This window comes from Hypanus sabinus, chromosome 10 (genome assembly GCF_030144855.1).
Source record: "Hypanus sabinus isolate sHypSab1 chromosome 10, sHypSab1.hap1, whole genome shotgun sequence".
Classification (NCBI taxonomy): Eukaryota; Metazoa; Chordata; class Chondrichthyes; order Myliobatiformes; family Dasyatidae; genus Hypanus; species Hypanus sabinus.
In genome coordinates, this window is record NC_082715.1 from 52,610,432 (window position 1) to 52,631,159 (window position 20,728).

Consider the following 20,728-nt stretch of genomic DNA (forward strand, 5'->3'; position numbering starts at 1 on the left):
TGGACTAGAATATAACAGCAAGAATGTAATGATGAGGCTTTACAACACATTCGTAAGACTGTACTTGGAATGTTGTGAGAAGTTTTGGGCCCCTTATATAGGAACAGATGTGCTGGTGTTGGAGAGGGTCCAGAGGAGGTTCACAAGAATGATTCTGGGAATGAAAGGGTTAATGTACCAGGAGATTTTGATGGCTTTGACCTGTACACTGGAATTTAGAAGAGTGAGGAAGATCTCACTGAAACCACTTGAATATTGAAAGGTCTAGAAAGAGTGGGATGTGGGGAGATGAGTGAGTTTAAGACCAGAGGGCACAGATTCAGAACAGAGGGATATCCAGTTAGAAGAGGGTGGTAAATTTGTGGAACTCAGTGCCCCAGGTGGCTGTGGAGGTCAAATCATTGAAACATAGAAACATAGAAAACATACAGCACAATACAGGCCCTTCTGCCCACAAAGCTGTGCTGAACATGTCCCTACCTTAGAACTACCTAGGCTTTACCCATAGCCCTCTATTCTTCTAAGCTCCATGTAGCCATCCAGGAGTCTCATAAAAGATCCTATCATTTCCACCTCCCACCACTGCCACCAGCAGCCCATTCCGCACACTCACCCCTGTCTGCATAAAAAAACTTATCTCTGACATCTCCGTACCTACTTCCAAGCATCTTAAAACTATGCCCTCTCGTGCTAACCATTTCAGCCATAGGGAAAAGCCTCTGACTATCCACATGACCAATACCTCTCGTTACCCTGTACACCCCTATCAAGTCACCTCTCTTCCTCCATCGCTCCAAGGAGAAAAGACCGAGTTCACTCAACCTATTCTCATAAGGCATGCTCCCCAATCCAGGCAACATCCTTGTAAATCTCCTCTGCACCCTTTCTATGGTTTCCATGTCCTTCCTATAGTGAGGCGACCAGAATTGAGCACAGTACTCCAAGTGGGGTCTGACCAGGGTCCTTTATAGCTGCAACATTGCCTCTCAACTCTCAAACTCAATCCTACGATTAATGAAGGCCAATGTACCGTATGCCTTCTTAACAACAGAGTCAACCTGCATAGCAGCTTTGAGTGTCCTATGGACTCGGACCCCAAGATCCCTCTGATCCTCCACACTGCCAAGAGTCTTACCACTAATACTATGTTCTGCCATCATATTTGACCTACCAAAATGAACCACCTCACTCTTATCTGGATTAACTCCATCTGCCACTTCTCAGCCCAGTTTTGCATTTTGTCAATGTCCTGCTGTAACCTCTGACAACCCTTCACATTATCCACAACACACCCAACCTTTGTGCCATCAGCAAATTTACTAACCCATCCCTGCACTTCTTCATCCAGGTCATTTGTAAAAATCACAAAGAGTAGGGGTCCTAGAACAGATCCCTAAAGCACATCACTGGTCACTGGCCTCCATGCAGAATATGACCCATCTACAACCACTCTTTGCCTTCTGGGTAAGCCAGTTCTGGATCCACAAAGCAATGCCCCATTGGATCCCATGCTTCCTTACTTTCTCAATAAGCCTTGCACGGGGAACCTTATCAAATGCCTTGCTGAAATCCATATACACTACATCTATGGCTCTTCCTTCATCAATGTGCTTAGTCACATCCTCAAAAGTATATAGCGGGATATAGGTCATTTGCAGATATGGACAGAGAATGAACAAATGGAGTTTAAGTCAGCCAAATGAAAAGTTTTGCACCTTGATAGGTCAAATGTAAAGAGACAATACAGTGTTGATGATGAGAGCGATCTTGGGGTTCTACGTCATAGCTCCCTGAAAGTGACTCCATAGGTTGATATGGTGGTTAAGAAGGCATATGGCATGCTTGCCTTCTTTAGTTGGAGTTCAAAAGTCAGGAAGCTATGTTGCAGCTTTATAAAACTCGAGTTAGGCCGTATCTGGGGTATTACATATATTTCTGGTCACCCCAGTAAAGGAAGGATACTAAGGCTTTGGAGAAGGTACAGAAGATGTTTACCAGGACATTGACAAGATTAGAGAGAATGAGCAATAACATGTCTGAGTGCTTTCTCCCCCTAACCGAAGATGCCCTGAGTAACCAACAACCTTGGACAAAACTGGGTTGTTTTCGTTGGAGTGGAAGAGGCTGAGGGAGATCTGATAGATGTTTAAAAGGTTATGAGAGGCATAGATAGAGTAGACTGGCAGAATCTTTTGCCCATGGTTGAGATATCTAATACCAGAGGGCATGCATTTAATGTGAGAAAGGGTGATTTCAAATGAGTTGAGTAGGGTGAGGCTTTTACATAGAGAGTGCTGTGTGCCTAGAATGCACTACCTGGGCTGAAGTTAGAGGCAAATACACTAGGGATTTTTAAGAGGCATTTAGATAGGTGCAATAATATGAGGAGAATGGAAGGATATGGACAATGCATTGACAGAAGGGCTTGGTTTAGTTGGCCATTTGATTACAAATTGAATTGGTTCAGCACAACATTGTGAGCCAAAGACCCTGTTCTTGTGCTGTAAAATGCAAGACTTCCTTCTCACACTCAGTCCATTTTCATCTTTCTATGCTAGTTAACCACATTTCTTTTAGTGTGTCCAGCCATGCTGATACCTTGCATATGGGCATTGCCGCTTCCCCTTAATCCCTCTAAAGAGGAATGTGCCTTCTACCAGATTAGGACTAATAAAACTGAAATTATATGAATAACATGAGCTATTAGATACATTTCAATATGTGGTAAGGCTCATTTTAATGTAAATCATTTCAAAAATTGAATGGCTTCTGCTGCATCACTATTTCCATCTTTCTGAAGGCTGATTGGATTTCTCTGTATCAGTCATGCATTACAGATGCTTAAGATTCAAAACAGTTAATATTCTCTGATGCTTGCACACCAAACAATAACAGGCAAGTTCATTAATTGGTTCTTATAAGTTCTTTCATTGATATATATTTCTCATGACAATCCATAGCCTTTGCAGGCTATCAATCAGTGAAGATGAAAATAACTTCCATTGACAATATCGGAGGCTACAAAAATAACACAGTAAATAAAGGAAGAAAGAGAAGGAAGTAAAGAAGGGATGAAAGGAAAAAGAACAATTGACTTGGTAGTGTGGGGGAAGAAAGCTAGAAAAGGAAATTGCTGCTTTTTAATCCCGATATTGTGGAGGCAAAGAGAGAGAACTACAAATCGATTTGCAGTGCATATATTGAGGAGGAATAACAGAAGAAAAGATAGTATAGTTCTTTATTTCATTTCTGAGCTTTTAGATAAGGAGTTAATACAGTTAGAAGATGGTGGTAAGCTGACAGAGAAGAAGCAGACAATGGGATAACTTTGGAAATCAACTTTCATTCACAGCTTCAAAGAAAGAGGTGGCTGAAGAGATTGCGGAGGCGTTAGTAATGATCTTTTAAGAATCACTAGATTCTAGAATGGTTCCGGATGACTGGAAAATTGCAAATGTCACTCCACTCTTCAAGAAGGGAGAGAGACAGAAGAAAGGAACTTATAGGCCAGTTAGTCTGATCTCAGTGGTCGGGAAGATATTGGAGTCAATTACTAAGGATGAGTTTTCAAGGCACTTGGAGGCATGTGATAAAATAGGCTGTAGTCAGCATGGTTTCCTCAAGGGAAAATCTTGTCTGGCAAATCTGTTGGAATTCTTTGAAGAAAGAACAAACAGGATAGACACAGGAGAAGCAGTTGATGTTGTGAACTTGGATTTACAGAAGGTCTTTGACAAGGTGCCACTCATAAGACATAGGAGCAGATTTAGGCCATTTAGCCCATCGAGTCTGCTCCACTATTCAATCATGGCTGATCTTTCTTTTCCCTTCCTCAGCCCACTACCTGGCCTTCTCCCCGTAACCTTTGATGCAGTGGCCTATCAAGAAAATACCAATTTCTGCCTTAACGACCTGGCCTCCTCAGACAGGACTGTGAACTAGCATTGAATCCTGGTTGCTGGAACTGTGAGGCAACAACTCTACTGGCTTTACAGTTGTGCTCTGCCAAATGTACGTCTTGTGGGAAGTGTAGACCTGGAGGCCAGGGTTTAAAAATCACTAATACAAGTGATTCTACCGATGCTGGAAATCCAGAGCAACACACACAAAGTGCTGAAGTAACTCAGCAGATCAGGCAGCATCTATATATATATCTGTTGTGACTGTAATCAAAGTCATTGGAAAAAAATTGGTGATATAAAACCTGGTGATATAGAAGCCCTTATTCATCACAAGTGGGCATTCTCACTGAGACACTCTCGGTAGAGGCTCACAAACACAAATATTTATACATATTTATAAAATTACATATTTATACCTTAAGGCAGGTGACTCAATATACCTTTAAAATGTACAATGACATTGTTTACTTCAACAGTTTGGTTTAATAATGCTTCCTTTGTATGACATATCTACAATGAGAGACAACTCTGAATTTTCAGATACCTTTGTCACAAAGTAACTTACATTAAAACTCTAAAAGCTTCTGGGAGCAGAACTCTCAGACACCCAAAACTGATGTCGTTAGGGCTGTCTCTAAGTATACAAATATACTGAGGATGCAAAATACTATCGATTACAAATACCTATATTTAAGATACAGTTAGATAAGTTTTTACATAGTAGGGGAAATAAGTGTTATGGGGAAAAGGCAGGTAGATGGAGCTGAGCTTATGGACAGGTTAGCCATGATCTTATTGAATGGCGGGGCAGACTCGATGGGCCAGTTGGCCTACTCCTGTTCCTATTTCTTATGTTCTTATACCAGTGACCTTGTCATTTAACTATTAAAATTATAACACCAGTTTCAGAATCTTTCCAATGACTTCAATCACAGTCACAACAGATGCTGCCTGACCTGCTGAGTGACAACATCAATCTGGTCTGCCAGCTTGAACTCAAACAATGGTGCAAATAGCTTAGCCCATGTTGCCTGGTTTGATGTAGGCCAATTAACACTACCCCATTGTCTTAACATTTAGCTGATGCATATGCGAACTCTTAGTCTGTGGGTCAGGTTGTTTATTTACAAATGTATGCTTTTAACTTCAATTTACTGTCTGCAATTCACAGTTAGAACTCAACACTAGTTCTTGCCTGAATTAATATTTGCTATATTCACAAAACTCTACAATACTCCCTAACATACCCTCCCTTGCCACCTGGACAGAAATATATCCCAGGAAGACCAAACTTTAAAGAAGATCTAATAATGTAGGCCAGCAAAAATACCCTTCACTTTGGATCACTTCCCACTACTAACCTATTTTATCCTTATGTGCATCTATGTCTATAATACCATCCCTAACTTGCCATAGGGACGATAAGATAAATGAAGATGCACACAAAGTAATTGGGGGAAGTTGACCCACTCCATCAAGACTCGTACACAACGCTGGGGACTCAACTGGTGTTTGAAAAACCCCATCTCCTATTGTTTTATCTTAGTACACCTATATCCTTCGATACCGTTCACAGCCCTGGTCCCCTTTCTTCCAATACTGATCTTATGCTAACTAGCATGACACATTTAGTACTACACAGAAAACCACTACTTAGCCCAGTAATTCCACTTCAGCTCTCAACAGAGCATTGCTATCGATTCCAGTACCCCGCACCTCATGTTTTCTCTTGTTTCCATGTAATTTATTCAATTTACATTCCCACATCTATTTTTATTATTTTCAGTAAGGGGAAATTTATAGAAACACGTTTACCCACCGGCACATCATTGAGATGGAAAGGTGAGCCTGTGGAGTAAGCAGTCAGAGGAATTCTCAGACATGTGTGTAATTCTAATACTTAAAAGGGACTTGGACTTGGATGAAGGCTTTAGAGTGATATTAACCAATACAGACAAGTGGGACCAGCTCAGTTAGGGAACCTGGTCAGCGCGGACAACTTGGCCTGGAATGCCTGCTTCCTTGCTGAGCAGCACTATGACTGAAACACCTGGAGAAAAGGTCCCCACCATCCACCATCAAGTACAGTTTGACAGTGGCAGTGTTGGCCAAGTCCAGAAAGACAGGGTTTTAAGACAGAATCTGCAACAGGTGATTAGGTATAAAACTTGAGTGAAAAATTCTTGAATTTGTCCTCACCAGCCCACCTACGATGGATGCTCCGAGCCATAAAGCCATAAGAGTGATGGCAGAAATGACCACACCGTAGGTTTGTGACTTTGTGTTCTCATGTTCTGCCAAACGAGATAGATTCTTAATAAGCTTAGCAGCTTAAAACTTGGTGCAATATAGTTTTGTGTGTTATCAGCTACAGAAGGGATTCCAGTGACTATCAATGAATCCTTCACAATCACATAATTTGCGACCAACAGTGGGTCAATGAGTTGTGTCGAAGGGAAATGCCAGGTGCAAAATCAGGTGTGGTGTCAACCTAGTGAAGCCACAATATAGGACCATGGCTGTCAAACAAGTTAGCATGGATCCAATGGAACTAAGTGATCCTTCAAAAAAAGGGATCAGATTATACCTCGACAGTTTATTATGGAGGAAAGTACTGGCCAATAAACACCAGGTCCTGTGAACATCCCATCCTCGATTATACTTGTATGGCAAAGGCTAAGGTGAAACAACAACCTTCTATCAGAACTGAGGTACCCTGGTGTCCACCTGTGATGCCTCACTAGTACAGAAAATTATATTCCACTGATAAAATTCACAACTTTATAAATCTCAACAGTATCATCAGTTTAGTGATGAAGATTTTCCAAGAGGACCACAACCTTGTCGTGGTTTGGAGATCTTTGTGCTTCAATAACCTAGAGAGCTATGTTGGCTGGAGTCAGGGTTTTATGCTTTGGCTCTTGGTAAGGTCACCCATGCCGAACAGGTCAGAGGGAAGGGGACAGACTAAGAGTGGTCCACTAATCCTCCAGGTTCGGGGGCTCAGATCAGGGTGAACAACCCTGACCAGCAAAACAAAATTGTTATGGAAACAGAAATAAGAATCTCTCTGTATTTTAGTACTATGACATTCCAGAGTCTCCACCCCGGACTTGCGTGACTGACAGTAGTGAAAACCTGTCATGGTCCAGTCCGTTAACTACTCATTTAAGTTAATTTCCTTTTCTCTGTGTTCCACCAGGCTCGTTGATTAGGGCACCTGATCCTTATTCAAACCGGAAGCATAAGAACTCTGGTTTTCATCTACTCGCTGCTGATCCGTCATCATAGCCAGTGCAGCTATGCTCGTCCCGGGACAGTCGAGAATAATGGACTCTAAGTTGCTTCAGTGCCTGTGGCTGCTTAGGGAATTCAGTCGTTTTCATTTCCAGCTGGGTTGCCGGCTGTTTTGCCATTACTCCGAGCTGAGATGCGAATTCTGTGGTTTTTATGTTTGGCTGAGGTTTGCTGGCCAATTGTCGCCACTCCGAGCCGCCAAGAATAAGGGACTGTCTTCATGAGCTCCTGCGTGCCTAGATACAAATGGATGGTCAATGTTTGGTTTCTGTCACCTCATTTCCAGCTGAGTAGGTCTGGCTGTTTGCCACTGCTCTGAGTTGAGAATTCTGTCTCTTCGTGTCTAGTTGAGGATTGTTGGCCATTTGCCGCTCCTCTGAGCCAAGATGTAAATCGTCTGTCTTTGTTTGGTGTTGTCTCTGTGTTCCAGTTCCAGGTTCTGTATTCCAGTTCCAGGCTCCAAGTCCAAGTTTAGTCCATGTCCAGGCTCTGAGTCCAATTTCAGTCCAGCTCCAGGCTCCAAGTCCAATTTCAGTCCAGGTCCAGGCTCCGAGTCCAAGTTCAATCCAGGTCCAGGCTCAGAGTCCAAGTCAAGTCCAGTTCAAGGCTTCGAGTCAAGTTCCAAGTCCGAGTCACGTCCAAATCCGTCTCCATGTCAAGTCTCCGTGCCTGTGTCCTGCACTAGGGTCCGCTTCCAGTCGCCTCCAACCGCCCTTTGCAACAAAACTGAGCGGAAGCTACTAACACAATGAAGGAAATCCTGAACTCTGCCAGAGATAGAAGTCTTTCATTGCTGCCCTAAACGCCAGCAATGTAACACATAGAGAATAGTGGTGAAGATGCAACTGAATTAAAATTAACGTACCTTTCTTGAAATACCTTTATTAATTAGTGAAGGTACCTGGTTTTCCAAGTATAACCAGTGTCCAACAACAACTACCAGCATTTGCCCATGCTGTAAAATAATGCACATTTTAACTGCTTTGCCATGGAAGCTACAGAGATAATTTATGCTTAAGCAATTTGACGCAATAGTAGTTTATGAGCTGTACCTCAAGGAAGCCCGTTGCATGCAGATTTAGTGAAAGTCAGTTAACAGCCAGTTGGCTGGGGAATGGCCAGCAGAAGCCAATCACAAGCTCTAAATATTGAGGAGGAACATAAAAGTATAATTCAGTGAATTATCTTCTGCTCATGGCATAGATCAAGGAAGTTAATGTGAATTAATTGTATATTAAAATTAATATCCATCATGGTATTTTTAAGCAGATGGTTGTATGATATTTTACATCTGTTTTATTCAATCTGGAGAAGCAGTAACAATTGCCCTGGCACTGATATTCTGTTTGCTCAGCTGGCATAGTGGTTTGTCAAACTGACAACCAGGCACTTACAAAATTACACATTTGGTTTATTTTTGTTTTTTTACTAAAATCCATCTGTTCAGAGAGAGAAAGCATCTGCACTGATTTACAGAACCCGAACAATTCAACTCAATTTCTCAATTTCTCAATCTCTGCAATTTCTCCACCTGACATCGATGCTCTGTTTCATTTATACCTCCTTGAAGGCCAATTATAAGAGATCTAACATGTTTGCACTCATTGTGAGCATTTTTGAATTGTTGTGTGGAATTCAGACACGTTGTGCTCTTCCAAAAACTTCCCTTAAGAAGGATCAGTACAGTTTTGTTTTTTTCTTGCACCGCTGATTTCTATAGTATTTGGAGACACAGAGCAGCAAGAGGGAAATAACATTGTAGGAGAGAATAGTTTCAAGAGATATGCAAGAAGCAGAGGCAGAGAAGAAACACATGGGTGTGATTGCAGAGCCAGAAGAGGCTCAAAGATAAAGATTGTTTAAAGTGATGGAAGCATTGTCTTCATGGTGGATCAGGGCTTCACCATGGCTTGGAGATATATGTATTGTTGGCTAAAATAGTGATATTAATATAGTGTTGGAGATAAAGAAAACTGAACCAGTGTTTGACTGAGTCTTCACACCTACTAGGGCTTAAGCCACTGCCAGCAAGTCACAAGTGCCCTCTGTACTGGGAGGATTGAAGGTTTCCACCATCACAACTTCATACCTCCTCTGGGCGAAAGTCCTTTAGAGCTTCTGTTAGTGCTTTCGTAGTGCTGAGATTTTACAGGATGGGGTTGCTAGCCTTAGGCTCAACCTCCTGCTTTTGCAGCTGAGTTTGGGACCGTTCACGGCATGGTTCAGTCAGGAAGTGAGGGCTAAGATTGTGCAGGCAGTGATGAACAATACAATCTTTTTGACAGATCAGAACCTGGGGAATAAACTCACAGGACTCAGTAAGCTGCCAGAGTTCTGTGTCCATGGCATACTGTAGATGCCCACCTAGGCATATTAACCCATGGGAAAAGAATTAAATCAAATAAGGATATACTTAGAGCTGATGTCGGTTCATTTTTAAGCAGGTGCTCTGTGTCAAGATGGGATCTGAACTTGGATACCAGGATAAAAGGAACATTTTGATTTACCGTGCTACCCAATCCCCAGTGTTTCTCATTGGTGTTTTAAAACAAGTAATACTGTACTTCTTTATGCAACAAACTCCTAGAATTTCTCTTTTACTAATGAAAGCAGGAACTGTTCTGTTCTTTCCAGCACATGCAGATACTTTGTGTATTTCGGATCCCACGAACATTTAAAGGTTGCCCATAGAAACTCTTTAGTCTGTTTGATTCTCAACCTCTTCTCGTGAGGCCGTAAACAACTAAACGGGGGTTTCAGCAGCATGGAGGAAGTTGCAGAAAGCAGTAGCATGCAATGTGCGGGCAAGATGAAGCTGGTGCCAATGATCGGTGAAACCTGGAGAAAGAGCTGACTTCAGAAATGAATAAATTACTCAGATTAAAACCTTACACAATGTGGGAGAGGCCACATTCCTTGATATAAACCTTCCTCCTTGATTCTTTTCCTCAACTAGCATTCTCAGCATTCCATTTCACTTAGCTACAGCAATCTAATCACCTGTCTACGTCCTGCTGAAATCCTCTCTGAAGTTCATTATACTTCTTGCATTCTGTTGTGTGACAAATGGTAAATGGTAAGTGTGTAAATGCCCCATATATAATTGAAGAGCACTGATACACAGGAACTGCTAATGTTACACCACCGCCATCAGAAATGCATCAACTAACCTGTGCTAATGAGAGTGCTGGAGATACTCAGGAGATCAGTCAGCATTTCAACTGATGAGAGGTCATCAACCTAAAGTATTGCAGAGCAGCTGTGGTGCCTCTGATAGGCCTGCTGCTCACAGCTCCAACTGCCTGTTACAGGCTGGCTCTGTTATAGGAGTCAAACCGGACACACCGGAGGCTGTGGCAGAACAAAAGACCCTACGGAAAATCCTGACGTTCTGGACAATGTTTCTCACCCTCTGCATGCCTCCTTGGCTGAACAGAGGAACACTTTTAGTCATAGACTGACAACTATGCTGCTCCAAAGAGTGCTATATGAGATCATTCTTACCCTCCCCCTCAGCTCTATAATGAGTCAAACTATAGTTAAGGAAATGATGACCCCCTCCTGTCAGCCTGTTAGAGGTAACTTATTTTTTATTTTTTCTTAATTCTCTTCTAATATTTGTATATTTTTATATTTGTGCACTTGTGATGCTAGTGTGACATTGTAATTTCCTTTGGGATCAATAAAGTATATATCTATCTATCTATGTACCTCGGTTCGACCTTAATCATCGGTTCATCAATGCTGCCTGTGTTGCGTTTGTTCATTCGCCCTATCCACTAGTATTCTCCCACATTCCAAAGGTGTGCTTATTTGTAGGTTGATTGATCCTTCTAAATGGTCTGTGGTAGGTAGGTGAGTGGTAAAATCTGGAGGGAGTTGATGGGAATGTGGAAAAGAGAAGACCATAAGACATAAGCGCAGAATTAGGCTATTCGGCCTATCAAGCCTGCTCTGCCATTCACCTTGAACTCACAATGGCTACCTGGACACCAACTCAACCGTGGACAACTGCATGTCCTCTTTTGGATCAGTTCTGAACCCCAGAAGGACTCATGGGAGCCAAATCATGCCAACACTCATGTCAGGAAAGCCCTCAGAGCACCTTTAAGGAATGAAACTGCTCGCATAGGCCTTTGGACTGTGGGTGATACGCCGTGCTGTGACGTATCCAATGTCGAAGTTCAAGGCCATCATGCCTCTGAGGTCTGGTGTGAATTGAGGATCATAGTCAAAGGGAAACTGAGCAATCCAGGTGCTGATGAACACCCGATCAATGCTAGAAGGCTGACTCCTGGCCACCCAGTAGTACAGTCCACCATGGTGATAAGTGTATGAACAACAATGTCCACATTGACGTCACTCAGGGACCTCCAAAGGTGCCAATTGAACATGACAGTTAATTTTTGCCCACTGCCACACCGCACAAGATACAGTTCAATCACGCATGTCCTTTCTGAGGACATGTCAAACAAACTTTAGTGCAACCAATTTCTGCGAGGCCTTCCAGCCCGGATGCAAATGGCCATGGATGGAGTCAAAACAGTCCATCTCCAGTTTGCAGGCACAATGGGGCAAGGGCAACCGGTTGAGAAATTGCACAGGAGAGTGTTAAGGATCCGGCCTGAACACGGGGTCGAAGGGCCTCTACTGATAGCTCTGGACCATGACAGCCCTTAATTTCTGTCTTCTTCCACCTGGCCATGTGGGTTTTAACCCAGCCCCTTTCCTTATTGGACTTTCGCCAATTACCCACTTATCTCCTCACTAGCACCCACCTGTTTCTGTTTTCATTTATTACCCAGTCCATTTAAACCCTACCTTGACTCACATTGTCTGCCAGTCTGTACCAGCTCTGACCTGAGTCGTTCTAGCCTGCCATTGCGACTGCTGCCAACCGATTTTGCCTGTTTTGGAACTTGATTTTTGCCTGTGCGCTCTGGATTGTCTGCCCTCGCTGGACTGCCTTTCCTGGGTAAGACTTCCATCTGCCATTCCCGATTCGTGCCTGCCTCCTGTTTATGAAAGACTGTTGCGCTTGTGCTCCCTAATAAATCCTGGTAAAAGAGCATTCACTGGTCTGCACTTGAGTCCCACCGTAACCCGACAGAACGAACTGGCCAAGATGGACTCAGCAGACCCCAACCAGGTGCGTGAGGCCCTCTCCCGACAGGGAGTGTTGTTAGGGAGACATGAAGCGCAGTTCGCCTCTGTCAACCAGTTGATGGAAGCCTTCTCCGCCACTCTGACCAGCGTGGCCTCCCAGCTACAGCAGATTCAGCTGGTGATGTGCTCTAACCCCACTCCTGTTGTGGCACCATCAGCCTCACAGACTCCAACCCTGCCAGCCCAGGAGCCCCGTTTACCTCCACTTGAAACTTACAATGGTGAACCAGGCCCCTGCAGGTCCTTCCTGTCTCAATGCTCGCTGGTTTTTGAGCTGCAGCCCGCTACCTTTCCCACTGATCGATCCCGTATTGCTTACGTGATCATGCTGCTGTCGGGAAGAGCAAGATAGTGGGGTATGGCTGTGTGGGACAGCAGAGCCCCTTTTTGCCACATATTTAAGGACTTTTGTGAGGAGATGAGAGGAGTCTTTGACTGCTTCCAGCAGGGGCGAGAGGCAGCGAGGGAAATGTTGCGAACTCCTCAGGTAACAGTTCTGTTTCAGACTACGCCATTGAGTTCCGCACACTAGCTGCCACTACCCACTGGGATCCGGCAGCCCAATCTAACGTGTTCCTCTATGGGCTGAGCGAAAAGGTTAAGGATGAACTAGCCACCCGCGACCTGCCTGCTGGCTTCCAAGAACTGGTGGATTTGGCCATTAAGATTGACAGTCACATAAAACAGCGTCAGCGGGAGCATGATATCCGGGGGTCACGAGCCCAAGGGAGCTCATGCAGATTGATCGTGCCCGTCTGTCTCCTTCGGAGCGAAGGAGGAGAGTCAGTACCAACTCCTGTCTGTATTGTGATCAGGCTGATCACTATGTATCCAGTTGTCCTGTAAAAGCCAACACTCACTCGTAAGGAGGGGACTACGGGTGAGCAGTGCTTCCTTCCCCCGGTCCCCCGTCACTCGAACCCTGCTACCTGCTTTTATATTGGCTGAAGGGAGGAGACACACTGTTTCAGTTTTCATCGACTCTGGAGCTGAGGGAAACTTTATTAGTTGCAGTTTTGTGGCCAAAGTCGGGATGCCACTCTCCCGTCTGAAACAACCCCTAGAGGCCAGCGGCTTAACCGGAGTGAAAATGGCCTTGATTACCCACTCTACAGCTCCGGTGAGTCTCCCTCAAAGCTCAAGTTGTGTTAGCCCATCCATGGCTAGCTCAGCACAGTCCATACATTGATTGGTCTAATAACAGGGTGTTAAGCTGGAGTCCCTTCTGCCTAAATCATTGTCTAGGTGTTGCTCATTCTACTCCGTCCGGCTCCTCTGCCTACAGAAGAGTTTCCCGACCTGTCCTCTGTACCCCCAGAATATCAGGACTTAAAGCTGGTATTCAGCAAGACTCGGGCCACCGCCTTAACCCCACATCATCCCTATGATTGCTCTATTGATCTCCTTCCGGGAACCTCGCCACCTAGGGGCCGTCTGTATTCCCTGTCTCCCCCTGAAAGGGTGGCGATGGACGAATATATCCAGGAGGCCTTGGCTGCAGGAATTATCCGTCCCTCTTCCTCCCCAGCAGGCGCAGGGTTCTTCTTTGTAGCCAAGAAGGACAGGTCCCTGCGCCCTTGCGTGGACCATAGAGGTCTCAGTGAGGTCACCGTTAAGAACCGCTATCCTCTTCCTCTTATGTCATCTACATTTGAATTGCTCCAGGGTGCATCTATCTTCTCCAAGCTCGACCTCCGCAATGCTTACCATCTGGTCCGCATAAGGGGGGGGGGGGGGGGAGTTGAATGGAAGACCATGTTCAATACGGCCTCTGGGCACTATGAATATTTGGTGATGCCTTTCGGACTTTCTAATGGTCCTGCTGTGTTCCAGTCCCTGGTAAATGACGTCCTCAGAGACATGCTGAACCAATTTGTGTCCGTGTACCTGAATGACATTCTGATATGTTCTAGGTCCCTCTCTGAACATATCCAGCATGTCCGCTGGGTACTCCAACGACTCCTGGAGAACCAGTTATTTGTGAAGGCAGAGAAGTGTGAATTTCACTGGAGTTCGACCGTTTCTGGGATATGTGATCAGCGCTGGAAGAATCCAGATAGACCCTCAGTAGATCAAGGCGGTAGAGGAGTGGCCACAACCCGCCTCTCGACGGGATGTCCAATGCTTTCTTGGGATTGCCAACTTCTATTGCCAATTCATTCGAAACTTCAGCTGACTGCCCTAACCTCTTCCAAGTCGAATTTCGCCTGGAATCCAGCGGCTGAGAAAGCCTTTTCTGATCTAAAGACTCGTTTCACCAGGGCCCCTATTCTCCTTCAGACCGATCCTACCAGGCAGTTTATTGTAGAGACTGATGCCTCTGATGTAGAAGTAGGGGCTATATTGTCACAGCGTTCAGCAGAGGATGTCAAACTACACCTGTACACTTTTTTTCCCACAAATTTTCGTCCGCAGAATGCAACTACGCCATCGGCGATCGAGAGTTGTTGGTGGTTAAACTTGCTCTTGAGGAATGACGGCATTGGATCGAGGGAATGACTACCCCTTTTCTAGTCTGGACGGATCACAAGAACCTGGAATATATCTGTTCCGCCAAACGCCTGAATTCCCACCAGGCTCGGTGGTCCCTGATTTTTGCCCATTTTAGATTTACCCTGACCTACCGTCCTGGCTCTAAGAACAGCAAGCCTGACGCGCTTTCCAGGCAGTTTCCAACAAACGACGAGGCGCCCGAGGTTACGACCGTCCTCCCCAAGCAATGTCTGGTCGCCGCAGCACAGTGGGAGATTGTATCTGTGGTCCGGTCGGCCCAACAGGGTCTGTTCCTGGTGCTTGCCCCACTAATCTATTGTAAGTTCCCCAGTCTGTCCGCTCCCAGGTTCTCCAAGGGACACACCTCCAGACTGGCATGTCACCCTGGCATCAAACGCACGACGGCTTTCATCAGACAACGATTTTGGTGACCATCCCTGAGGAAGGATGTCGAGAGCTTCATTTCTGCCTGCCCAGTCAGTGCACAGAACAAGACCTCCAGCCAACCACCTACTGGTCTCCTGCAACCCCTACCTGTTCCTAGAAGGCCCTGGTCACACATTGCACTGGACTTTGTCACCGGACTCCCTCCATCCGACGGTAACACTACCGTTCTTACCATAATGGATCATTTTTCCAAATCGGTCCCCTTAGTGCCCCTTCCCAGGCTGCCCTCTGCCAAGGAGACTGCCAACCTGGTGATGCAGTATGTTTTCCGTATTCACGGTCTTCCCGTTGAAGTGGTGTCTGACAGAGGTTCACAATTTACCTCCCACTTTTGGAGAGCCTTTTGCAAACTACTCGGGATCAAGGTTAACCTCTCATCTGGGTTTCATCCACAGAGTAATGGCCAGACCGAGTGAGCTAATCAGCAGATGGAGGTGATGCTCTGTTGTGTGATGTCTCGGGAGCCTTCCTCTTGGAGTTGGCAACTTCCCTGGGTCGAGTACGCCATCAATTCCTTGCCTTCTGCTTCATCAGGCTTATCACCATTCCAGTGCTGTCTTGGCTATCAACCCCCCTTATTCACACCTCAGGAGGAGGAAGTGGGCATCCCTCAGCCGAAGCGTTTGTCCAGAGGTGTTTGCGGACCTGGAGGTGAGCCCGAGAGGCGCTGCTTCGGTCTACAGCCAGAATGAAGCAGCAAGCAGACCGTCACCGCGTTGAGGCCCCCCGTTACCGCCAGGGTCAGAAGGTGTGGTTATCCTCGCGGAATATCCCCTTAAAGGTGGACTCCCGCAAGCTGGCGCCACGCTACATTGGACCTTTCCCCATCACCAAGGTGATCAGCCCTTCAGCGGTGCGTCTAAAACTACCTCCTACCCTTTGCAGGGTCCATCCTACATTCCATGTTTCAAGGATTAAGCCCTTCGTCTGCAGCCCCCTCTGTCCTGCCCCAAAGCTCCCTCCCCCTCCCCGTCTCATCGATGGCTCAGAGACCTTTACTGTGCGCCGATTACTGGACGTTCGACGCAGGGGTCGTGGACTGCAATACCTTGTGGATCGAGAGGGCTATGGCCCCAAAGAAAGGTGCTGGGTTCCTGCTCGATATCCTGGATCCCTCTCTCATTAGGGACTTTCATAGGAGCCATCCCGTACAAGAGGGGTGTCTGGAGACACCCATGGGTGGGGGGTGGGGTGGGGGTAGTGTTAAGGATCCGGCCTGAACACTGGGTCGAAGGGCCTCTGCTGATAGCTCTGGACCATGACAGCCCTTAATTTCTGCCTTCTTTCACCTGGCCATGTGGGTTTTGACCCAGCCCCCTTCCTTATTGGACTTTTGCCAATTACCCACTTATCTCCTCACTAGTACCCACCTGTTCCTGTTTTCATTTATTACCCAGTCCATTTAAACCCTACCTTGACTCTCATTCTCTGCCAGTCCGTACCAGCTCTGACCTGAGTTGTTCTAGCCTCCCATTGCGACTGCTGCCAACTGATTTTGCCGGACTCCGTGTTTCTGAATTTTGCCTGTTTTGGAACCTGATTTTTGCCTGTGCGCTCTGGATCATCTGCCCTCTCTGGACTGCCTTTCCCGGGTAAGACCTCTGCCTGCCATTCCGGATTCGTGCCTGCCTCCTATTTATGAAAGGCTGTTGCCTTTGTGCTCCCTAATAAATCCTGGTAAAAGAGCATTTATTGGTCTGCACTTGAGTCCCACCGTAACCCGACCCCACCTGACAGAGAGTAAACCCAGCTTCCTCAGATTAATGTCAGCCAATGGCAGGCCTGTGACTGCTTTCTGGTTGGCCTGGACCTCTGGGTCAGCAACTTGGTCAGCTGCCATGTGGGCATAACCAATGTATGGCCTCAGTGGCTGACCATGAGAGGCAATTGGCCACGGCATTACTTTTCCCCTTGATATGCTGTACATCGGTTGTGAACTCGGATATGTAGGCCAGATAGTGTTGCCACCTTGCAGACCAAGCACCTGATATTTTGGCCATCGTGTGCACGAGGGGTCTGTGGTCAACGAACACTGTGAAAAGGCAATCCTCCAGAAGAAAACAAAAATGGCGGACTGCTAGATAGAGGCTTAGAAGCTCACAGTCAAATGTGCTGTTCTTCCTTTCAAGGGGATGGAGCTGCCGACTGAAGAGGACAAGTGACTGTCACACGCCTCCAACCAACTGTTCATGCACAGAACCCCCAGCATAGTCTGAGGTGTCAGTAGTAATGGTCATGGGTGGGTTGGGAAGTGGGTGCATCATTAGGGACATGTTAGAAAATGCTTGTTTGGTTTCATCAAATGCCCAGATCATGTGTGCAGATGAGTCCAACATTTGATTAGGCATTGCAGTTAAGCACACTATATGGGAGGAGCATAAGTTCAGCAGATTCCAGAATGAAGTGGTGATAGAAATTCACCATGCCTAAAAAAAATTTCAGTCATTTTTAGTAGTCTGGGATGATGGGAAGTCCATAATAGCAGCTACCTTTGACGGGTATGTTCTCACCCTCTGCAGAGATGTGATGGCCAAGCAAGTCAATCCAAACTGGCATTTAGCAGTGTTAATGATCAACCCATGTTGGCTTAAGCACTGGAAAAGTGTGCAGAGATGTGATCCATGTTTGGAGCTGGATGCCTGGGTGACAAGTTTGTCATCCCGGTGGACAAAATGAAGACCTAAAACTTTGAATACAGAGTCCATCAGCCGTTGGAAAGTCTGTGCTGCTTTTATCAGTCCAAATGGCATGCATAGAAATTCATAAAGCCCAAAAGGGGTTATAACAGCTGTTTTGGAAATGTCCTCTGACCACAGAGGACTACCCTAACTAGATCAACTTCGGAAGAAAAATAACTTTCTGGCAAAGTCTTGAATATGTGGAACCAGGTAACGATTGAAGATAGTAGCCCGGCTTAAGGCATCGGTACTCACCACATGGGTGGTAACCACCATCGGGCTTGGGGACCATATGGAGGGAGAAGGCTATTCGACTAGCATACAGTCTGGGTCTTTCCATGTTGGCAAACTCAGGCTGCTGGGTCCAGTCTACATTTGCATGAATGGTCTGGCTGGCCAGTTGTGGGAATGTGGTGCTCGACCCCATGTTTTGTGACTGTCATGGAGAATGTGCGCTTGGTGAGGTTTGGGAATTCGCTCAGCGGTCGAGTAAACTCACATGCGGTGGTGCATAAGCTTGATAGGGTCATTGTGGGAACTTGTTGGGGGAGCAGGGTAATGACACAAAGTCCTTGACATCCACAAGCTATCAGTTCTTAAGATAGACTAACAGTCCTTGGGCACACAGGAAATCTGTACTGAGCAGAGGTCCAGCCACTTGAGCTAGGATGAAGTCCCATGTGTAACTTCAACCACTGAAGCAGAGTGTTACTCGTCACGTCCTGTAAGTCTGGTTCCTGCTGTTGTTGGCGGCCTGCAGCGAGGTTTCATTGCACACCTACTTGAGCACCCATGTCACACATGAAGCTTCACCTTGAAAGGGTGTCTGTAATATAGAGCAGACAAACCCTGGCAGCTGGAACCCACAGCGTTCACAGACCTCCAACGTCCCGATGTGCTGGCACTGTCAAAGTTGCAAGGTGGTCAGCATCTTCTAGCATTCCTAACACAGCAGGCCAGCCTCTTAAAGTGAAATCCCAAATCAGTCCTTTGTGGTGAATTATGTACATTTCTCCCAATTGTATTACCCTACATTGGTGCCTACATAGACCATGACATCTGGCTGTCCAAACTCCCACTTAAGAACGCTGAGGTCTCCATCTGAGATGTCCTGGGTTCTGGCACCCAGGAGGCAGCATAACATCCTGGAATCTTGTTCTCACTCTCAGAGCCTCCTTTCTGTTCCCCTAACTAATGTATCCCCTTTCACCATATCTCCCCTCTTCTTCCCCCTGCCCTTCTGAGTCACAGAGGCCGGAACACAGTGACTTTCCTCTGATAGTACAACCCCCAAGAGTATCCAAAGTTATATACCTGGTGTTGAGGGGGGTGGCCACAGGGGCACCCTGCACTGGCACCTTAAACCATTTCCCCTTCCTGACTGTCACCCAGTTTCCTGTGTCCTGCACCTTTAGTGTAACACCTCTCTGGATGTCCTACTTATCGCTCCTTCATCCTCCCAAATGATCTGTAGTTCATCCAGTTCCAGCTGGATGCACTTCCCGCAGTGGTAGTCGTCGGGTTGCCGGAAGTCTTCCCTGCTTTCCCACATATCACAAAAGGAGCATTTCACTATCCCGCCTAGCATCTCTACTCTGCAAAATCAGCAGATATAAAGAAGGGAAGAAAGAAAAAAATTTAAGTTTCACTTTCTTTTGCATTCTTTGTTCGCAGAAGCCTTGAAGAGTTAAAGCCTCAAGAACACCACTCAAACGATGGCTGCTGCACTTGCCCCACCTTCCTTTAAATTGCTCTTGCTGATCAAATCCAAACACAGATTGGGCACTGGTCGGATCTCAATTATGCAGCCGCTTGCCTTTTTCAACATGGGCAGTGGACTTAAGTAAAATCCCCTCTTTGCAAACTTTTGATGTCCAGATTGTTTGCTGGTCAGAGTTCAACCATGTTACATTTTGAATGGGTGTTCAAAGTTTCACAGGTTTTGAAATGTGTTTGGGTTACAATTCAATGAGAAAACAAATGAATAAGTGCTCAATGTACTGATGCTCCTTTAGTGATTCAGACAGGGGTTGAATTAGTAGAATATAACATTAAGATGGTGTTATCAAACACATACAGTAACTCACTGTTAGTTCAAAAGGCAACAAATTTGACTAAATGTTGCTAATAAAACCTCTTAAGTAAATTGTGGTATGTTATCACCACAATCAATAAAGAGGAGAGTGAAGGCGAAGTGAATTCGAGGGGTGAACCATGCAGAATCGACTCAGATGGAGTGAGCCATTTGGAGAGGGAAAAGTCCAGGCAGAGGAGTTCCGAAGCCCGTACAACTGGCTCAGGTGCAAACTGATTTGGAGAAATCGAGAGCGACTTTGGGCTGGGTGGTGAAATCGGGGCCCAGAGCAAGTCACTGGGTGGTGTGGTTTAAGTCCGTTGCATTTTGTAGTACCAAGGCCCAGGTCCTAGTGCAAAAGATAATATACACTGTTTGGACAATTTAAACACTATCCCAGATAGAATGGAACAACATTGATTGCTCTCCTGCGATGTTCACTCCTCTCTCCATGGCACTGAGACTATGAAGACTCTCCCGGATGCTGTGCTCCATGCCCAGTAATATGGTGGAATGATACTGAGGCTTTGGGCCTACTCCAGGCTGCTCTGGGGATCGGATCCAAGGGTTCATATTTGGCTTGGAATATTATTGCTTACTTTAATTTGCATGATATGCATTTTTCCCCTTCCTCTGCACATCCGATATTGGTGTTAATTTTTTTAAAATTG